This window comes from Morone saxatilis, unplaced genomic scaffold (genome assembly GCF_004916995.1).
Source record: "Morone saxatilis isolate NCDOM2014 unplaced genomic scaffold, NCSU_SB_2.0 Contig7, whole genome shotgun sequence".
Lineage (NCBI taxonomy): Eukaryota > Metazoa > Chordata > Actinopteri > Moronidae > Morone > Morone saxatilis.
The window spans coordinates 7,466,306-7,487,268 of record NW_023340246.1 but is presented as its reverse complement, the minus strand read 5'-3'; the positions used below and the strand labels follow the sequence as shown (position 1 = coordinate 7,487,268).

The following is a 20,963-nucleotide window of genomic DNA, read 5'->3' as shown; positions in this document are numbered from 1 at the left end:
CAACGGCACGTTTTTGCAGGGACCTGATTGTGTTTATGTGTGTATTTTTGGTTGTGTTAAAATCATCATCATATCTGGACCACTACGAGATCAGTTTCATATCACAAAGGACTGCATTATTCTCTCAGGTAGGTTGTGTTTTATGTTTCAGACATAACCAGCAGGCACTACTACAACTTATAGTTGGATGCACTATAGTAACCTGTGTGCTCCCACAATCCACCACTAGATGGAGGTGTCAAATTCTCACAGGGGGTTAGTAGTCATGTGGTAAGTACTCCTTATTCCATGAAAGGCAATAGGATTGTATGAGCCTGTAATCTATGGATATATTTGGTCAGCTGACTCCTCCACCGACATCATTATGAACCATAGTGCATGACATGACCAGGCCAAAAGCAGCACAAGGATCTGATGAGGCACTGTAACCAATTACAGAGATATTCCAAAATGTATCTTTTGAGCCTCTGAATTGGTAGGCTTTAAAGGTGTTTAAGGTTTGTAGTTTTCTTCATGCGTTCAGCTTTACAGTGGATTTCAATGACTTGAGTCTAGTAGTTTTAAAGGTCCAGTGTGTAACTTTTAAAAGGATTATTGTCAGAAATGGAATATAATATTCATAGGTATGTTTTCATTAACGTATGATCACCTGAATACAGGAACTGTTGTATTTGCGATATACCATAGAATCAGTTGTTTTTACTTACAGATGTGTAGAGACCGCCATATTGAATTGCCATATGTCTACAGCAGCCCAGAATGGACAAACCAAACACTGGCTGTAGATAGGGCCTTTCCCATTTTTGTGATGTAGTTTTTCCCACACACTTCAAAGCCTGTTGTCATTCCCAGGATGTCAAATACAGACGCGAGTGGTGTTCAGTTGGTTGCAATCTGCAACTTCACTAGATGCCTTCAACCTACAGATCCTATGCACTGGTCCTTTAATGGTAGAAGCATCAAAAAATCCATCAACTCTCATGTAGCATAATCCACTTCAACATTCATCTCTCTCATCCAAATATGCTTCCTACTGCTCCGACATCTCGGCCACCCCAAAGCTTTGAAGGAACCTTTTATTAGCACCGTTCAAGAGGGTGACTATTTTGCTTCTTTGGGTGAAGTATCACTTTACAGCTCTTCTGTATCCCACAAACATGCTTCCGCTCAGAGAAGTAAAAAGATTCACAAACACAATGTATGTAGTCTATTGAGCCCACTTACTAAAATCACTAGGCTTCCCCACCTTCCCCCCATGTGGCCATATGAAAAGGCTACATGTGGTTGTCCATAAAGCCCATAATAAGTGTAGCAAAGCCCGGAATAGTCCTGAGCTGAAGGGGTGTTCCCACTGCTTACAGTCCCAGCTCACATTTCCCAAGGGGATTTATGGGTGGTAGGGAGGCCACATGGGAGACACAGTAGACGAGGACGGTGTCATCACAAGAGGACAAATCATTGGAACAAAGGAAAGACTTTGGGAGGAAGAGTGTATATGTATATACATCTATGGTAGTTAGGCCATTGGAAGCATGTATATGTAGGGTTAGACATATGTTGGACATTATGTGCAGTGGGAATAAGAATGCATTTCTGATTCATTTTATGGATAAAATGTGGTGTATTTTAAAGTCTCCACCTGTATGTACAGCTGGTGAAAGAGTAGAGAAGGGAACATGTATCCTTGCAAGCAAGTCAGCTGGTGAGATTTATTGGGCTGATGAGCCTAAGGGAAGATGGTGAAAGGGAAGGACATGTGGTAGCAGCTCCCTCATTGATCCCTATGTTTAACAACAACACAAAGAGCTAGACCTTGGCATAATAATGGATACTCAGCTCTCAGCTTCCTCTCTCACTCTCTCCCTCAGTTAACCAGACAGTCAGACATAAGGACTTCCCTGTCACAGCGGGAGAAATTGACTCGTGCCCTTGCACATTCACTTACTGTAGTCTGGGGAAGAGCCCTGTGCTACAAACGGCACGTCAGAAACAGAGATGGGAGATCAATGAGGGCTGTGACACTGTCAGAGCTGGCAGAGGCTGTCACACTGTGTGTATCCCCAATGCTCTGGGGCTACAGCCTGTGTCTGGCTTCACTTGAGAAACACTTACATGTACACTCATGCCTAACATACTCTTTAGAAGCAGAAAAATGACAACTTGATACAGTAATGCACTTATGATGTACGGTTCTGTTTTGTCTGAAGCAACAGATCAGTTATGTATGAAGCCTTAGCAACAAAGTCTAGTCAAATCTGTGTCAAAATCTAGTTTTAAGACCTCTGCGCTTATGATCTGAAAATTCTGAAATCAGTGTGTTTAATAAAACGACCATACAGCAAATCTGGGGTCAGATTCCAGCACAGGGTTGATACCATTGACAGTATATAGCATATAACTGACTCCAGTTGCCATCAGCCCTGCTCAAAACAATAAAAATACATTTGAATTGCTGCCACGTTTTGCTCTCCCTCCCCCTGGAGCTCCCTGAATGATCTCTGGGGGTCCGCAGGCCTCAGGTTGGGAATTATTGACATGCAGCACTTTCATCCCCAAAGTGAAATCTGGGGACCTCTAAAGGGTCTTTGGGTTGGTATACTGGGCCTATGAAGTGGTTTACATTTTCTGTGCTATTTTCAGAGGTAACACTAAATCGACACTTCTTAAACACAGATAGATAGATACTTTATTTATCCCAAGGGAAATTCAAGAAGCTGAATGTTATATAACACTATTAATTATATAAAAGAGGGATGTTAGAATAATTTATTCATACAATTGAACTGTCAATGTGTAGGTCTGTTTAGTAATTTTGTACAACAAACATTTGGGGTGGGGTTACAGCCCTTTAGCATCTATCCTATTTCAAACATTTATCAATTGGATTATCGATTTAGCTATATTCAACTATCCACTACTTTTAGATAGAGAGAGACAGGAAAGGCAGGGGAAAGAGAAGGCATGACATTTAGGACGCTACGGTAAGGACTCAGCCTTCATATGTGGTACACACTCCAGCTATCATGTAGCTAGGCTATCAGGGCACCCCCAGCTAACTATTTCAGCCATTTATTACTTTTATTTCAGCCATTTATTCATTATTCCCAACTTTTATTCCCAAAGTTCTCACTTACTTTTAGCTAACTATCAAAAAGCCCTATTTCCATGACTTTGAGCTAATCATTTCAACCAATTATTCACTACTTTTAGCTTTTTCATTGTTCTGACAATTCATTTAAGGTTCTCAACCATAGCTATTTATTTCAACAATGTAGCTATTCATTACTTTAAGCTAGGCTAGCTCTTTAGCTAGGTTATCCATCAAGTAACGCTATGCTACCCAAACTTTCAACCATTTTACTTTAAAATATCTATCCATTACTTTTATCAATATTTTTTTTTCATAAAATTTTTTTAACATTGATAAGTTACTATGAGCTATCTATTTCAACCCTTTATCTATCCATTACTTTTGACCTAGCTTAGCTAGTTTGCTTGCCTGTGTGTTCAGGTGTGTATACATAGAGTTAATCTCACTCTGTTGAACTACTCCAATATATAATTATAATGTACCACCTGGAGACAGCAGTTATCTGATGGACAGAGACAGAAAACATACTCCAGGGACTTCCCAAGTAAAACGGGTTTTATGGTAAAGGTAGGAGTGGCTGTAACTGAGGTACAGCAGTGGGCAGAGACCTGTCCTGCTCTGCTGCACAGGTGCTCTACATACCCAGAGCGCTCTCCGCCCTCTCCGCCGCCACAGACTGCGCTCATTCGCTCTCCTCAACAGCCCGGATGTAGCGCACAGGACCGCACAGTCCTCCTCTCACTGATAATAACATGGCGCTGGCAGACACATAACGGTTCCCACCATAATAATAATATCCACAATAATAGACCAAAATAAGCCGCGGGACATGTGAGCTGTTCGACCCCGAGACAAGCAGGTAGGTGCGGAGCTTTTTTTGATCCGACAAACGCGCTTTGACGATGCGATTTGGTGAAAGTGTGTCTGCTGCCGCTTCTTGCAGGGGGGCAAAAAAGCCGCTCTTGAAACGCGAAATGCTCGTCCGAGGGTTTAGTTTGTGTCTGTGTCTGTGTGTCCGCGGGTTTAATGCCTCACACTGAAACAGCGCTGTCATCCAGGGCAGGTTTGTGTCGCTGCTTACGATGCATCCGTGCGGAGATAAATCTGTCATTTTGTAGTGCATGTGTTGTCATGGCTGTCAGGCTCTCCGTGCGTCGACCGCTGTCCTTGGTATTGAACTGGGTGGGCATCGCACCTATGCATGTTGCAGGATAAATTACGAAGGCCTGTTTATTCCTGGTTTCTTTAAATGCTATTGTTTGTACTCAAGAGAGGAGGAATTGTATTCGATGGTTGGTGGTCGAAGGGGAAAATCACTGTAATGCACCTACAGCCTTATAATGTAGCAGGGGCTCACAGTGTATGTATGCTCTCTCAATGGTGAGTTTATAGCCTGAACGGACCTGTGTCTCTCATGTTGTTATATTTCTTTATTTCCACTGTGGCAGCATCTCTTGTACTGCTCTCCTCCTTATTTATGGCCCTACTGTATGTCAGTGATGATGACAGTGCAAGACATTCATTTGCACTGCCCATGGTTTTTTTTTTCTTTTCTTGCAGCACTGCCAGAGTTTGTGTGTGCTCGGGCTTAATGTAGGCCAGGTAAGGGTAGGAACAGATGGCTTGTTTTCAAGTTCAATGTGGCTCTCGGATTAGAATGTGTAGACGAAAATTAAAAGTGGTGGCTAGGCCCTGTGAGCTGGGGTTCCCCTCCTAAGCTCATAATCGCCCTAATAGCAACACTATTAATAGGGGTAATAATAACATGTAGCACAAAATCTCTAAGGCTGTCAGGAGGCCTACGTTTTGCCCTAGAACATGGATCATGATGACTGGGCTTGCTTACTAGTGATGGGCCTGTGTGCCTGTAGATACAGTGGGTGCAGTTTGCACTATTTTAGCAGGACTGTAAGTATAACGTGAGCTAGCTATGACCGCCAGTCAATAACTATCCTAATGCAAAGTACTGAAATTAGTCCATCCCTGGAAAATGAATCAATAACCATTTTGATAATCTATTGATTGTGTATACGTCATTTTCCAGTCATAAATGAAAATCATTACCTAGATGTTCTTTGCCTTATGTTACAGTAGCTTAATATCTTTGGATTTGGATACAAAACAAGACATTTGAGGAGGCCACATTGTGCTTTAGGAAACTGTGGTGGACATTTGGCAAATAATGAATCGATAAAAGGCTGGATAATTGTATCTGGGGTTGTAATTCAGCAGTTTGCATTTATTCACCATTGCATTAATTAAGGCAACAGTTGGCCATTTTAGTATTCCGGGCTGGCACTGCTGGAAAAATATGTGGCATTTTATCTGTGGATTAATGGACAATAAAAACATTCATTAGTTGCAGCCCTACAACCAGAAAATGTCAGCTACAGTATATTTTATTTTCATAAAAACAGTAATACATGCATTTTTTTCAAGGCTCTATTGTGATATTATAAGTTATAATATCAGTTTATATAGAATAAATCTATATCATAAAAGCCTAAAATGTTGTGAGACTCTATCCTGCAGAAACTATGGTGGCTAAACTGACCCTAATAGGTATCACCTTCCACTAAACCGCTGCACTTTGGCCTCTACTGCGATGTCCCCTATGCCCCCAGTTTTTGGGGGGCTTTTTTGCAGACTTGCTGTATTAAATTAGTCTTCAAACCAAAGCTGAGATAACCTTGATGATATCCTTATTTTCTCAGACTTACCAAGACTCCTCCAGAACCAAAATAGACCTTATACAACTGTTTTCACAGGCTGCATAGTACTTCTTGTGACTACCACACCGATCTTCATGTGTAAAATTGGCTTGATGGTGGTGTATCTCTCAAACCATCTACATCTTCCTGTCCAGATCACACGTCAAGGTGAGATGAGATAAAATGTTCCTTTAATTTGTCCCCGAGACGACAGGATGTGTGTTATTTTAAAATTGGAAGAAACTTAGAAGCTGAGTCAATGTGTTGCGCGCTCCCTGGTTATCCACTCTGTAATGTATTCAGTGCCAGCACCGAGCACAACAGCTTTACATAATGATCAAAGCTTGAGGGATGCCAGAGCATGGCTTCAGCCTGCAGTAATAATAATAATAACCTTTGAAGTTATCACAATCCCACAACCTCATTCCCTTCAGATTCTGCCTCTCTCTTTCTGTTTCTCATTCTGTCTCTCTCAAACACACACACACACACACACACAGACACACCCACACACACCATGCACAGACCCACTCGAAGGTCCTCTCCTGTTTAATGTTTCTGGATACGGGGTGAGTACTTAAACGAGGATAGCGATAATGAACACATGACTAACTATTTTAGTCCCTGTGGCTCTGCACTAGACTGCTCTCGCTGTCTTTGAGGAGGATGCTCGCGCAAATTCACAATTACGTAAGAGTCAGAGGGAGTCATACATTGAATAATTTGACCAGAAGAAGAAAATCTAGCACTGCTTTGCTCGGCTCACTATATGACGTCTTCTCAATTGATGCTACTTCCTCAACCTTCAAGGCTGACCTCATGTGCCACTGGCCAACCTCTCTATCGCTCTCTCTGTGGTTAAATAGTGTTTGAAATGCAAGGCTTGGGATGTGTAATCTGTAATTGAAGCGTCTGATTCCGCCCTCCATTTATATAGGATCCTCTCAAAAAGACTCATTGGCCATTTTAACAGAGTGCCTGGCGGACTTGGGCTGGTCGATCTTGCTAATCAAGGAGCAGAGTGAGGGAGCATGCAAACAAGGTTGGGATGGAGCAGAGGAGAGATGAAAGATGGAGGGAGAAGTACAGAGGGGCGAAGGAGACGACGGAATAGATGAGACGTGAGAAGGAAGGTTACGAGAGGAAGAGCAGGACAGGTGACCATAGGAGAGGGGGACGGGGATAGAGGGATAAGCTGCAGCCCAGAGGTGGTGGGGGTTTAACAGAAGTTGAGCATGAAAGGGAAATACAGATGGGTAAAGAACTGGGATAAAAAAGGGGGATAAGTGGGGGAGATGAGGGGAAAATGAAGGGGGAGAATAAGAGGATCAGAAGGCCAGAGACTGGTGAAAGGAGAAGAAATGGAAATATAAAAGGAGTGCCTGTCTGTCTATCTGTCTGTGTAGGGGGTCTTGCTTTCTCTCAGTCTGTCGCTGATGCTCATTTCAGCTGCAACCGAGCAGTCTGTCTGAATGCCAGACTCATCTTCAGATGTCAGCACTTTTGTCCCAGGTTATTGCATTTTGCTGTTTTTGTCCCGGGATTAAAAAAAAACCAGCTTCCCTTGTGTTTTCTGCATGACTTGGCATGTCAGTAACAAAATGAGGTGTGTGTACTGTATGCGTGTGTTTGTGTCTGTGTATGTGTGTGTGAGTGACAGAGAGAGAAGAAGACAGGGAGAGATTGAGCGTATGAAAGAGACATTATGACAGAAGAGGAGAGATGAACATAAACCAATTTAGAGAGAGATAGGAAGATATGATTGTGTGTGTGTGTGTGTGTAGGCTTCATGTTAGCATCTCTGCAAGCTGTAGAATGGGTACATTTCGCCATACGCTACCACAATTTACATGCTACATATAGTAGTAAATGGTGCAGGCATTGCATCGTGTCTTTATAATATAATTTGTCAATCCGCCGTGTTAACTGGTGGTGAAATTACATTTAAACATTACAAATGAGAGTAGATCACTAATGTGCTGTTTGTCATGGATCTAAAATGATCTGTCTGTGTCCTTTCTCAGCCTGAAAACACACACACACACACACACACACACACAAAGGAAGAGTTAACCTAGATACTCCCATAGTGTCAGAATTAGTAGAAGAGACATAGTCTACCATAACCTACATCCTACTCAGTTTTCTCAGTCTAACTTGTGTGTGTCTGCACTCAATGAGGCTGTTCTACTTCTTTCCCAATTCCCCTCTTGTCCCATAGGCTGGAAAGGCCTGACTGGCTGTGTGTGTGTGTGTGTGTGTGTGCTGTTGGTCATGGGGCTAAGGCATCGGAGGGCAGTGATGAAGAGGCCCAGTGAAGCTTGAATACCCAGCGATGCCCTCAGGCTACTGAGCGCTGCATCTGCCTCTATTGCTGCCCAACACAGCACTGGCCCCTTACAGCTCCGGGCTGAAGAAGTGACGTTGTTTCTGTGAAGCCGTGTGTGTACGCGTGTTGGTGTTTTCCCTGTATGTTGGCAAAAAGAAGGGGGGATTCTGCATGGTTCTAGGTGTGCAGTAAAGGCCTAAATCTGTAGCAAATGTGTGTTTTCAAGCATTTCCTGTGTTTTTGTGTGTGTGTGCATGTAATGTACTCGTAAACTCCAGTGGGAGTAATTCCAGTTTAATCACTATTAAAGTGATACCTGTTTAGAATGGGCAGCCTTAAAAGCCAATTGCTGTGCCTGTGCCCTTCCCCCAAAGCGCTTTTTGCTTGAGGACCATGAATAGGCAAGGTTTTCCTTGTCTTTCATTTGTTCGATACCCACTATATTCCAGAGGAATAAAGAGTCATACTGGGAATACATTTAGTTCCGGAAACATTTAAACTCCAAATTAATCTTAAATTAGAGTTAAAGAATATGTGATTAAAGAAAGTATGACTACAATTGAGTTTTTAGGGCAGTGAATGAATCTAAGTTGCCTAACTTGTTATATCCCTAATTCTCAACATGATTTTGACTCAATTGATTTTTCTTTTCGTTGAACTCTAAGTTTAATCCTCAGACAGACTTGGTCACTGTGGCTCAAAATGCAGTTTTGCTGCAGTGCTACAAGTCAAAAAGTTGCATTGCAAACTCAACCTGAAGCAGCAGCAGTTGCTCCTATAGTATGCAGTATGCACAGCTAAATACCATTGGCAGTCTATTGCACGCTTTGTCTATGAGATCCCTCTCTATAATTACTAACTTCTTTTGTTACTCCTGGCAGTCTTTTCTACCTATCTTGAATACCACAGACTTCCAGATGGGCCCCAGACTTCCACAAAGCATGTCGACAGTGCTGCTGCACCTCATCTCATATGAAGTGTGAAAAAGCTCATTTCTATGGCCCTAATGCAGCACACTGACAGTGCTTTTGCAATGAATTGTGAGATTGCGGCTTGTAATGTATTCATTATGTCTACTTTGTTAACAGAGTTATTGTTCTACAGTGAAGATGGGTTCAGTGTATTTTATGATGTTTTAATGTGTTTGATGTACTAGCGCTGCATTAGCAATGAACTGTTGAATGGACAAGGCTCACACTGGGTACATTACCCTATAGAGCTCTTAAACATCGTAATTGCTGCATGTGTGCATATTTGTAACACCAGGTCCCAGTTCAGCATTACAACAATAAATAATGTCTCATTTGTTTAAATTCCCCTTTGGGTGTATTTTATTCTTATAGATGCAAAGAGCTGTATTGTAGAGGCATGACAACCATACAGGAGTGAAGACTTGGACTTAAACATTAGTGCAAATGTAGACACTCATCAGATTTCATCCTACTCAGTGATCACAGAGGAAGTAGGAAGGAAGGGAAGGCGAAGCAAAGGGAAGAAGCCGAGAAATGTATCCTGGAGGGATCCTTGAAGTCGCCCAACGCTCTCCATCATATAGCCAGTCAGTATAGCTTTCATAACAGTTGTCAGCAAACTCTCACTGTTTTGTTCTGTGATTTGAGATCAGTCAAGTGGAATTTCATCAAAGCAGACTTGAATAAGGACATTCATTATGGCTCAGCTTGATTCATTACCAACCCCCAGCTCCCACACCCTCATGGGGAGACTTCAAAGGAAACTGGGAGGTTGAAGATGCAGGCTGCTATTGCACTGAGGCTTACATCATAGCATCCTCTTAACCATCCACACTGTATCCACCATGTGAGAGGTATTTATGAGACGATGTCCAACACTGGCCCAAACCTGAGTGTTGTGAATTTGAACCTACTCCATCCCTCAGTCTGACCTTTTGACCTTCTTCACTGGAACATACCGTAGTTTCATATGAGTATAACTGACTGTTTGCTAAGCCGTGATACAATATAAAATGAATACAATTCATAGTCATTGTTGAAACAATGGGCCCTTGATTTCAGACAGGGGTAGACAAAAGTAGGCTTCTTATATTTAGCCAGGAACCATTGATTTTGTTGGCTGAAATGAAGAATGTTACTGTCAGATTATGTTTATTTATATTTTAGTTGTAACCAGCTAGCTAGCTAGCAAATTAAGCTAATGTTAGTTCCATTAGTAGGTTGAAAATGCTGTCTCTGGTTGATTTGTAAATATTTCTAGCTGACTCGCAGACTGAAGCTAAAGCCAATTAACGATACATTTACTAGACATAGAAGGTAACAACATTGTTACACTGCAATTTAGAGATATTTAGTGCTACTACATAAATATACTAAGGAAATATGTAATATCATAATGGTGTTTCTTTTTAACATAGCCTGCATCGCTCCTTAACTTAAAAAGATTAAAAACTTCATATTTTCAGTATGTTTTCGCCATTACCAGCGAAAAGGCTTTAAGGAGAAGGAATAATGCGTCAGGCAAATGTAAACTATCTCGAACAACGTGTAAAATGATACATGTAACCTATAAACCCCACAGACTAATGTTAACAATGTTCTCCCTGGCATTAAAAGTAACGCTTGGTTACTAGACTTTAGGCCTGTTAGCAGGACATGCTAACATTTGCAGCTTTTATTAGAGCAGATAGAACACAATGTCCATTCCTCTTCTTCTCCTTCCTTTCTCTTACGTACTTTGTTTTGCAAAGGCTAAAAGAAAGCATCCTCCAGACTCTCTTAATGCATAAAGCTCTTACTACAGCCCCATGCACACCACTCCAACATGTGGACAAATCAAAAATTTGACATAACAGGCATGCCATGGTTATGGTTATGGTTGCTGAGCTATGATTGGATAATTACTGTTCAGGGGAGGGATTTAGCGACTAGTCAATAGGGCTAAAGCTCACTAATGTGGAAGTCTGATTTAAATAAACATCACAGCATAATAAGTCAAAGCCACTGACCTTAAACTGGACAACTGTATACTCCTATTGATTAGAAAGTGCTTTGAATCTCATTTGTTCTGACCAATTGAGTGAAATTCATTCAATCAGCATTACAGAAGACAAATAGCATCCTGTTTCTCAGCTAATTATACAGAATAGATGACTTTCTGATTGGACGCAGTCAGTTGACAATGATTTATATGAGCCAAGACGATCTAATCTATCCTAACATTTGGTTTGTGGCTCTATAAAAATCTCCATTCAGTTCCCAGTCAATTTTTCAATCAAGATTCCTGCCATTTTTTTGGTCAACACACTGGACGTGTTCATGTGTCAGCCTGTAAACACAGACATGTTTTACTGGACAACTATGTCTAAATAAAATGGTGTTCTGGGATGAGGATGTTGTATCCTGTGGAGCTCCACTTCTTTTCTCACCATCTCTCCTTCTTCCCTCCTCTTTTCTGTGACGATGTAGAACGATATTACTTATCCCTCGTCAGTCAAAAGCAGTGATCCGGCCTAAATTTAGCAGTGCTTGAAAACTTTACTATCACATAGATTAGCGTCTGTGATGTGATGTCTTGATATGGCCTTCAGCCGGGAACCCAACACAACTTGAGGCATAAAAAAAGTCCCTCATTATCCCCTCATGTCATCTTCTGTGTGCATCTTTGTCAGTGTGTGTATTACATTTTTAGCCTGATTCCTGCATGAGAGCACACACAGGCATGCGAGAGCGCATATGCAGCAAGACTCATACATACTGTATGTGTGCATGAGTGAATGCATATGCACTCACATGAATACTCACATAACCCTAACCAGCCATACACATGCACAAACATATTATGGCGGGCGGTTAATGACGTAGCGTAAGACGGAGCACACAGATGCGCTGGCTGAATAGATTAAAGCATTCATCCAATGACACAGCTGTGCTCTCTTTGATGCCTGGGCATGAAACTGCAGGAAATTACAACAAAAGAGGGATGCAGAGACTTAGCTGATATAAAAAAAGAGATCCACTCTGACGTGTATGGCATGTTAACGCTGTGTAACTTGTCAGAGCAGCAGCTGCAGGCTAATGCTCATCTAGTGTGCCCATTAGATTGATTGATATACCACTCTATTTGTGGAGTACTTGTGATGCTGTAAGACCAATATGAAATCTTGAACTATTTGTTATTATGTAATTACTAGTGCAATTTGCAAATGTACCTATAAAGTCATATATATAGTTTGCAGTCTAATAGCAAGAATGTGCAGATGAACTGGGGTCTATATACAGGAAGCAGCAGTTCCCTTCTCATGTGTTTGAACTGACTGCGGATTAGTAGCTGGGTTAAATGTAGCTATCTGTTAGTATGAGGAGAGGCTAAATGTACAGCATATAGGCTTGTTAGCTGTATGTACTCCATCGGGGTTTGTTGTGTGCATGCTTGCCGGGCTGTTATTTTTTTATTTTTGGGGGGGGGGNNGGGGGGGGGGGGTGTCGACAGAGCAGCAGCATCCGTGCAGTGCTCTGGTTGTGCAGCATTCACAGCGCTGCCAGCGTAGCTCTAATTAAGCCTGGCACGAGTTTCTTTTAAACCCGCCGTGTGTTTAACAAAAAAAAAAAAAAAGACAACTCCCTAAGTCAGCCGTGAGATGCAGGAAGAGGAGGAGGAAGCCGCATGCTGCAGAAATATAAATGGGCTGCACATCTTTTGTTTGTTGTGAGTTTTACTGCAACAGAGCAAACAAAATGGTGGACCCCCCTCTAATAGCAACAGTTAAGCCCAGATTTCTAATTGGCTAACAAAGGGATCATGTAATTCTAAAGTGATTATCCTTCAATTCATTTGGGTAGATTAGGCAGTTGTGTTATTACTCATGCATTAACATTCCTCTTGTAGCAACATGTTCAGTGGTCAGTTGCTTCAGTTTACATTATCTGGTTAAAAATAGCATGACCTTCTTCACCTAAAAAGCCAACAGCAGAAACTAAGTCCCTCACCTCTTACAGCTCTGTAAGCTGCTGTCTCGTCTCTTTTGTAATGCTCCAGGAAAAAGCCAGTTCTCCCGATTGTGCAGTTATGCAGCATGCTACAATGCATTATGAATTATTTGGCTTTGTTTTCCCCCTGTCGTTCTATTATCCTTCGAGCTAAGCCTCTTCATTTCCTTTTGCCTTGGACGGCTGTGCCACTGTGCATTTCCCTCCCTGTAATTTATCCATCTGCAGAAATGGACCATGTGAGTGTGTGTGTGTGTGAGTGCGCACTGAGTAATAGGAAACGTTGTGTTTAAGGGTGATGATTGCTCTGGCCCTCGTGGTTTACAAGCAGACAGGGTAATGATGGCTGCTACTTTCTCAGCGAGCTCCAGTCAATCCCCCTGAAGTGACTTAGTGTGTATGTGTGCTGTATTTGTGTTTGTGTGCTGAGTAGTAGGAAATGGATCGAAGAGCGGACATGCTCACGATTGCAGCACATGTTAGAGAAGATGAACGCACTTTCTAGTCCATTCCTTACATTTTTGCTTTTGTATTATTGGTTTTGGGAAGGCCAAATGGAATTGACCACCCTCCAAACTCTTTAAATGCCGAGCATAGCCACACGTCCTCTGAGGTTATCTCTAGGCTCTCATATAATATCAAGGATTTTAGAGGTCTTTTTGTGGCATTAGCTAAGTATATAATCTGACATCTTTTTCAGTAATTTGGGATCCCTTTTGATGGCTCGATATTGACATGAAAAATTGCTATTAGCTATATTTTCTTATAAACTGTCCTCGAAGAAATAGACACACACGATGCCTGCTGCATCTCATCTTGCACATGCCAACCATTGTATTTGTCAGTGTAAAGTGTGAGTGAATAGCATTTATATTAATATATGTGATGAGTATATTCATTCTTTCATTATCCTGTTCATGTGAAACATATATATGTATTTACTTTGTAGTCAGATATTATAGAGAGCAGAACGGTTGCATCAAATTATACTTTAAATACTACGACGAACTCATGAAATAGGAGAGAGTGACACAATTAGAGGAAAGAGAAAGACTGAAAAAAAAAACAAATGAAGAGAAAGAAATGTTGGAAAATAAGCTTCAGATTTAACTGTGTGATATCTGAGACTAAGAACACATCCGGTGTCACTTTGTGTTAGTTACACATCTGATTTTAACAGGCTCTGACTAAAGTATTTGCTCCCACTTCTTTTTCCTGGGATACAATGAGTAAGGTGGCAGTAGTTAGCGTAAAATAGAGCCAAAGGAAACAGGGAAATACAGAAAAAGCTTTTACTCCTTTTACACTTCAGTACCATTAAGAGAGGTTTGGAGCCGCTGCAGGAGACTTTTTTTCTGCACTTTTAACACAAATGTAGTGTTTTAGTGCATTTCAAATGTCTATTTCTGGCCTACATGACTGCATTTATCTTGTGTTAGGACTGAGCGGTGACCTTTGATTTAACTATTCATTTTTAGTTACTTTCTTCAGTGATTTAAAGCTTTTGGTCATTGAAAAGTTTTTCAGTACTCTCTCTTCTCTTCTCTATATCCTACTGGTTTCTTGGCTTGTGACCCTTTAACTCCAAACATGTGTACTTTTAAACACCAGGGAAAAGCAATGGCTTTTTAAAATAAGCCTTATTTTTTTGTAGAAGGATTTAGTTTTTTTGTTTTTTCTAACTGATAAATGTCTCGTGAGCCTTTAGATTCATATTGCGACCCCTCAGGCAGGTCCCGACCCCCTGATTGGGAACCAACACCACAGACACTCACTGGAATCCGGCCACATAGCTGCTGGTGGGTGCTACTGGCAGCAATCATTGGCTATATAGGGTGTGCATATCTGTGGCTTTTCCACTGATCTTAGGCCTGAGAAAACCACACATTCATGTACACACTCACATATCGACACACGGTGGCCCTAATCCCAGATTCTTATCAGTGAGCATCAGTGTGTGAAGTCATGTGGACTGGTATGAGTCAGCGGCTGAGCTTCAAACTTTGTGCAGCTGAGATCCGCTGATGAGAGCGTCTCCCCTGGACGCATGTCATCCTTTCACACCCCGACCCACCACTGCCTAGCAGCCCACATTAGCTCAGAAGCTGTTTAGTGGAGAGAGAAGACAGGATATATTTAGCTTTTCATGTAGACAAGAGACTCTGTCAGGAGACCAGTCAAAAGTCATATGTAGTCAAAAGTCTCCGCTTTTACAGTTCTGACTGCCACTGCACTACACATGGCTCAGAGCACAAAAACTACATACTGTATGCCTATTTGTTTCTTCTTCCAGAAAACAAAGAGATGCTTTGTTCCATACTCAGGAGACTCTGGATAGAGAACCGATTTTGTTAATCCACAAATGTTTGTTTCAGCCTTTACTACCAAACTTTGTTTCATTGTAGTATGTGTTGGCACAAACCACAAACTGAGCCTGTCTCTGTATCAGCTGATTATTTTGCCATCAATGGGGCAGGTACAGGATTTGTTCCACACTGATATTAAATTCACCTGCATTTGCATTCAGTATAATATACTAAGTTTATTTATTTATTATTATATTTTAGAGTTATTGTTTTTTATTGCTCAATATAGGACACAGTAGTTCAGTCAGTGTACATTCAAGTCAGTTCATGTTGATGTGACCTCTGTTGATGTGTGTTTACCTTGTATTGATCAGTGATATTTTCATACGAATACATTTCATCTTTGCAGTTTTATATAATGCAATAAAGTGTCAACCTGTACCAATTCATCAAAGTGTCTACACAAACTGAAATGGCATTATTCAAGAGACAAAGGGCTGAAGCTCTTTTAGAGAAAAGCAAGGCTGCTGAAATGAAAGGGAATATTTCAAAGACAAAAGTGAAGTGAACATCAACATTACCTTTCCAAGATGAAAGGGAAGCGAGGAGTGATGCAGATGTGAGTGCTGATGAATCGGGTGCTGTTTTCTGGAACTTGTTGAGTTTGTTACGTAGTTGTTCGTCTGGTCTGCACAGACTGACTGTATTATTATTTTGGTCCAGTGCCTAAATTGAATTTCTGCTTGTAAGATCAATAGAGCTGATACTTTGAGCCACTGACTGTCTTTTCTCAATGTTTTTCTTTGGCCTTTTCAGTATTTGCTTGTGTGTAATATCCACTGAAATATATTATACAATATGAGTAACACACAGTATCTGTAGACATAGACCTTTTTTTCACTTTACACTGTATTTGTACTGTGCCCATAACTGGTGAAATGTATTGTAGAACCCAATATCATTCTGATGTACAGTAGTTGTGTCAGACAACCAGTCAGCATTGACTTTCTGTGCATAAATGGCACCGGACCTTGTTTTCACACAGTTCCAGGGCATAGTTTTTCCCCTTATGAAAGGGGAATTTAGGGTGCAGATCAATGTTTGCTGTCCTACAACAGCTACTGTAGCATGAAATGTGTGAGAGAGCATGTGGATAACTGGTCTGACCGTCTATTACCCTATAATTGGGACATGTGTAAATGTTACAAACCCATATAGATCTATACTAACTACTCCAGACTCTTTGTTGGCTGAATCTGTCACTCTTGTCGATGAAAGCCATCTTGCAATTTGACACCCTCTTTCGCTGTAATCCTGCCTAGCTCTCACTCTAGATTCATTCACCTCCTGCAGAACTAATCTTGCCTGCTAGCGGTAGGCTAACCGTTTATAACACTGCTTTTCTTCTTTGCTCGGTCATATTATTTGCTGGGGGCAGTTAGTTCTGGTGCATTTTTCACATAGCTACCTGTGCCGTATTGATAATCTGTCAGCAAACATGCAAAAATGTGATTCAAATGGAAATGTTTCTTCTTAGTGTGTTGTTGTTAGCTTGAGTGTGTGCAGTATCTTTTAGACATGAGGGCAGCACTAAGGAAAGCAAAAGGAACCAAAATGCAAGCAGGTAATGGGAGGTCTTCTTGCTATCATACAGTATCCGCTTGACTAAACTAGGGTCTAGTCAAAGGATGGCACGTCTCCTATACATTACTGTGCTCTGGAAAGGATAGAAGCAACACCCTCGGTTCAGGCCTGGCAAGACATTGGTAATGTAGGTCAACAGGTATAAGCTTTCATCTACCATTCGTGGCTAAAGCCAAGTGGGGTGGAAGAGGAGGCAGTGGGATGTAAGCATCATACAGAGAGAATGGATAGTGCAGGGGGAGAGATTAAGAGGGAAGGAAGGCAGATGATTGGCCCACAGACTGTAGTGGTGGCCTGATCAATGTTTTATAAGTATCACTACTCCGTTTGTAGGTTAGACTTATCTTTCCTCTCCCATGTGTGGGCTAATGGTGGAGCTGTGAGTCATACTGGGCTGTGTTGTTGAGATAACCCCTTACATTCTGTTTTTGTGTGTGTGTGTGTGTGTGTGTTTTGTGTGTGTATGTGTGGTGTCTTATCAATACAATACAGCAATACAATCAGCCAACATTACTTTTAATTTAGAGAGCATGAAATCATTTAATGTATTGAATTTGAGGCTGAACAGCAATTTTGCCAGATTTGTTTACGTTGCTATGGTTGCTGTTCTGCTGTAACGTAGTGCAGATACAGTGTGTTTACAGATGCCTTCCTGCTGAGATGTGTTTTATTGTTTTAGCATTAAGGTTCGCAAAGAACTTATACGATTTCACATCAAACGGTGGATTTATTTGGTAAGTGTAAGTCAGACACTACACATAAAATCAAGAGCAAAACCAAGATTCACCCGCTTGCTTTTTTTCTTACATTTTTCTTTTTATTATCCCACTGTTTTCATTATCTTTTCCCCTCTGTCCACAAGTACATGGTCACGTGACCTTTTGCTCTTTAAAACGAGGTCACACTGGTGCCTCTCCGCTGCATGTGTGTGGCTTTCTGAGGATTAATAGTCACACTAGAAGTGGCTCGGAGCAGTGGCGTAAACTGGATAGTCCTCTGCTGTTATGGTGAAAATCCCAGCCTATATCATCTGTCAAAGCTTGACATTTTTCTTGGTGTCCTTGGCTGAAATGTGAGGGATTGATATGCTGTCAGAGCCAATGTTTCCAGCTCATATACAGCAGCCCTTGCCACAGCTTTTACAGAGGCATGACCCCTGGTGTACCAGTCTCACACATAGAAACTATCTTGCTGTCTCACATGTCTCCATTAAATGAAGCGATTTCTTACTCATCAATTGACCGTTTGCCATTAAACCCTGCTGTGTGAGCGCTGGTCCCGGATGCTACTGTATCAGGATGTGGGTAATTAGTGGCTCCGTCAGCAACCCCAGCCAAACGTATTATCTGAGACAGCATTATTGAAAATACGTAAACAGCAAAGTAAATATCTAACCTAAGTTAAGCAGCCAACAGGGTTATGTTATGAAGTAACCTACAGATCATACACATTTTTCTCCTCGTTGTACTTAAACCAATACTAATAGCTCTACACTGCACACCTTTACCACTGTTACTATGCCACTGTAAAACATATACACACTCCATGTCCTCCCTTACATGCAGGAAATATGCTGGGTTGTCCACTTTAACACGTACCTTGATGCAGCAGTTTTCAGCTGGAGAACATACATATCATACGCAACAGTAAGTTAAACACATAAACTCATGAATCTCTGTCCAATGAAAGGCTGCCTTGGCGTGGTTGGCTTCACAAATTCTTAACCTTTTACATGTCAGCCTTAACCATTTTCCCATTACCCCAGGAGGGAAGGCTTCTTGCTGAGGAATCAATAATGAATGATTAAGTGGAAGGTTTAACATGCCTGTGTAGATAATGGGGTGGAACGGAGGAGGCTTTCAAAGAACAGAGTGCTTTTAGTGCAGAAAACCAGCAGTAGGAAGTACAGAGTTTTTAATGGTCAGGACCGGTAGTTTGTGGTTAGTTGTCACAGATGATTAATGACTTATTAAAAATAGTAATCATTAACACTAATGTACTTCTGATTGAAATGAATGAAAATGAATTTCTTCCAGTAAACATTTAATTTAAAATGAATATTTAATGTTATTAACATAAAATTATTCATTATTCATTCATTCAGTTTTTTTAAACATGATTATAAAAGGACAAATGATAATTTTATTTTGTGTTTTGGATATTTCTTGTTCCTCTTTGGTATTTCAGTAGAAGGAGAACTATAGTGGATGACCTGGTATACATACTCAGTAAAAGAAGATTTTGTAATCACCAGTTTTTACTTCTAGGTGGTACCATTATTATTTTTTTTAAATGTAATGACTTCATTTCAGTGTGTCATTAGGACCTGCTACATGTAGAAATATAATCATTTTAGTGCTGTTGAAACAGTGGCAGGTACTTTAACTTTTTAACTAAATGTATGCCAGTTGAAATGTAGATGTCTTTAAATCATGAAATTCTAGGTGACTGGTGACCAGAGGGCCTTTGGCTTAAATTTGTGGGACAGTTGGGAGCAGCAAATTAAGCAAGGGACTAAATCCCAGCAGTTGCAGTAAAGAACTGTCAAATGAAGGGCGTTGAAAGATGTACTGTATATCAGCCCTCATGTGTGAGTAAGTATAGCTAGTCATAGTTGTTTGCTCTTAACACCATTTGAATGCTTGATAACAACCTGCGGCGGAAAAATAGTGCTGGATACTTTTGCACTGTGAGTAAATATGTAAAGTGCAGGCAGGTAATAACAGTTAAGTAAGTGCTGTTCTATCACCATTAACACATATTGATAGATTTTAAAAGAAAACACTGAGCTCTTATTGAGAAAAGGATAATAAAGTTGTTCAATAGTTTCAACAGATGCCATTTTATTGTGATCACAGAGTCTGTAATCACATCTTATCTGCCATCGCTTCCTGTACAGCACCTTAACTGTTCCGACATTATAGGAATCCACTATGTCTACGGCTCACTGGGCATCAATCGCTGACCATCTCTCAAATCCACATAGACACACACAAGTACACATACACACACTCTCCCAGATGCTAACATAAACAAATGGTCACTGAGTGCTCTGCAGCGTTGCCAGTCATCGTCGTTATGTCTGACTGCTTCTCATTGAAATGGCAAGTCTATGAAAAGACTGCACTCAGTTTTGAAAAAAAAAGAAACATTTGTCTCCTCATTCTGGATGTGGACGCTGTCCGCATACAGATGTTAGTCCTGGGGCACTGAAACTAATACCATATCGCAGAGCCTTCTTTTCACGTGCTTGATAGTGTTGATAGCAGGACTGAGAAATGGTTATTCTTTTATTCTTAATCAGTGTGACGGTTCTGTTGTGCAGAATAGAAACATGGCTGTATCTACTTTATCTTGTTGGCTAAAGCATACAGCATGGTGGACTTCCAGTGTATTACAACTAAACAACAGAGGAAATAGCAACAGGTGTTAAGGCTAAATATACTACTGTATATACTATTTACAACTGGTTGCATTGACTTTTATAAAAATCTTTCTTGCTGTTTTATTTATTTATTTAGTTACATTTTAGTTTGCTGTGGGGGTTGGTGTTTCTGTTGTGTCATTGTGTTATTATTCCACATCTCAAATTCTTTCTGAATGAATGTGTTGGAAAGCTGCATTTTTCTAAGTCTGGGCCTGAAACATGAGCTGGGTTGGAGGGAAACAATACATCACCTGAGAATTGAAAAACATAATCTTTCAGATGCCTTTAGCAGTGTTATGTTTCAGTCCAGTGTTGACTGTAGAAAACATAATTGGAAAAAGATACATTACAATTTGTTGTAGTATTGAAAACCTCTTGTGATGAACTGACAAGCTGTCCAGGGTGAACCCCACTTCTCACCCTCAGCTGGGGTCGGCTCCAGTCCCCCGCGGCCCACCAAATGATGGATGCGGGCACCCGGTTAGCTCAGTGGG

At 41.0% G+C, this 20,963-nt stretch overlaps 1 protein-coding gene across 1 annotated transcript in view; it reads left to right on the top strand.

Annotated features, from left to right (window-relative positions):
- The first annotated feature begins 3,799 nt into the window (after window positions 1–3,799).
- The window catches only part of pak5 (p21 protein (Cdc42/Rac)-activated kinase 5), a 62,958-nt gene continuing 45,794 nt past the window's right edge, over window positions 3,800–20,963 (top strand). The window contains exon 1 of the mRNA XM_035679055.1: window positions 3,800–3,950. The gene's annotated coding sequence lies outside the window, so the exon portion shown is untranslated. The remainder of the gene's footprint in view (window positions 3,951–20,963) is intronic.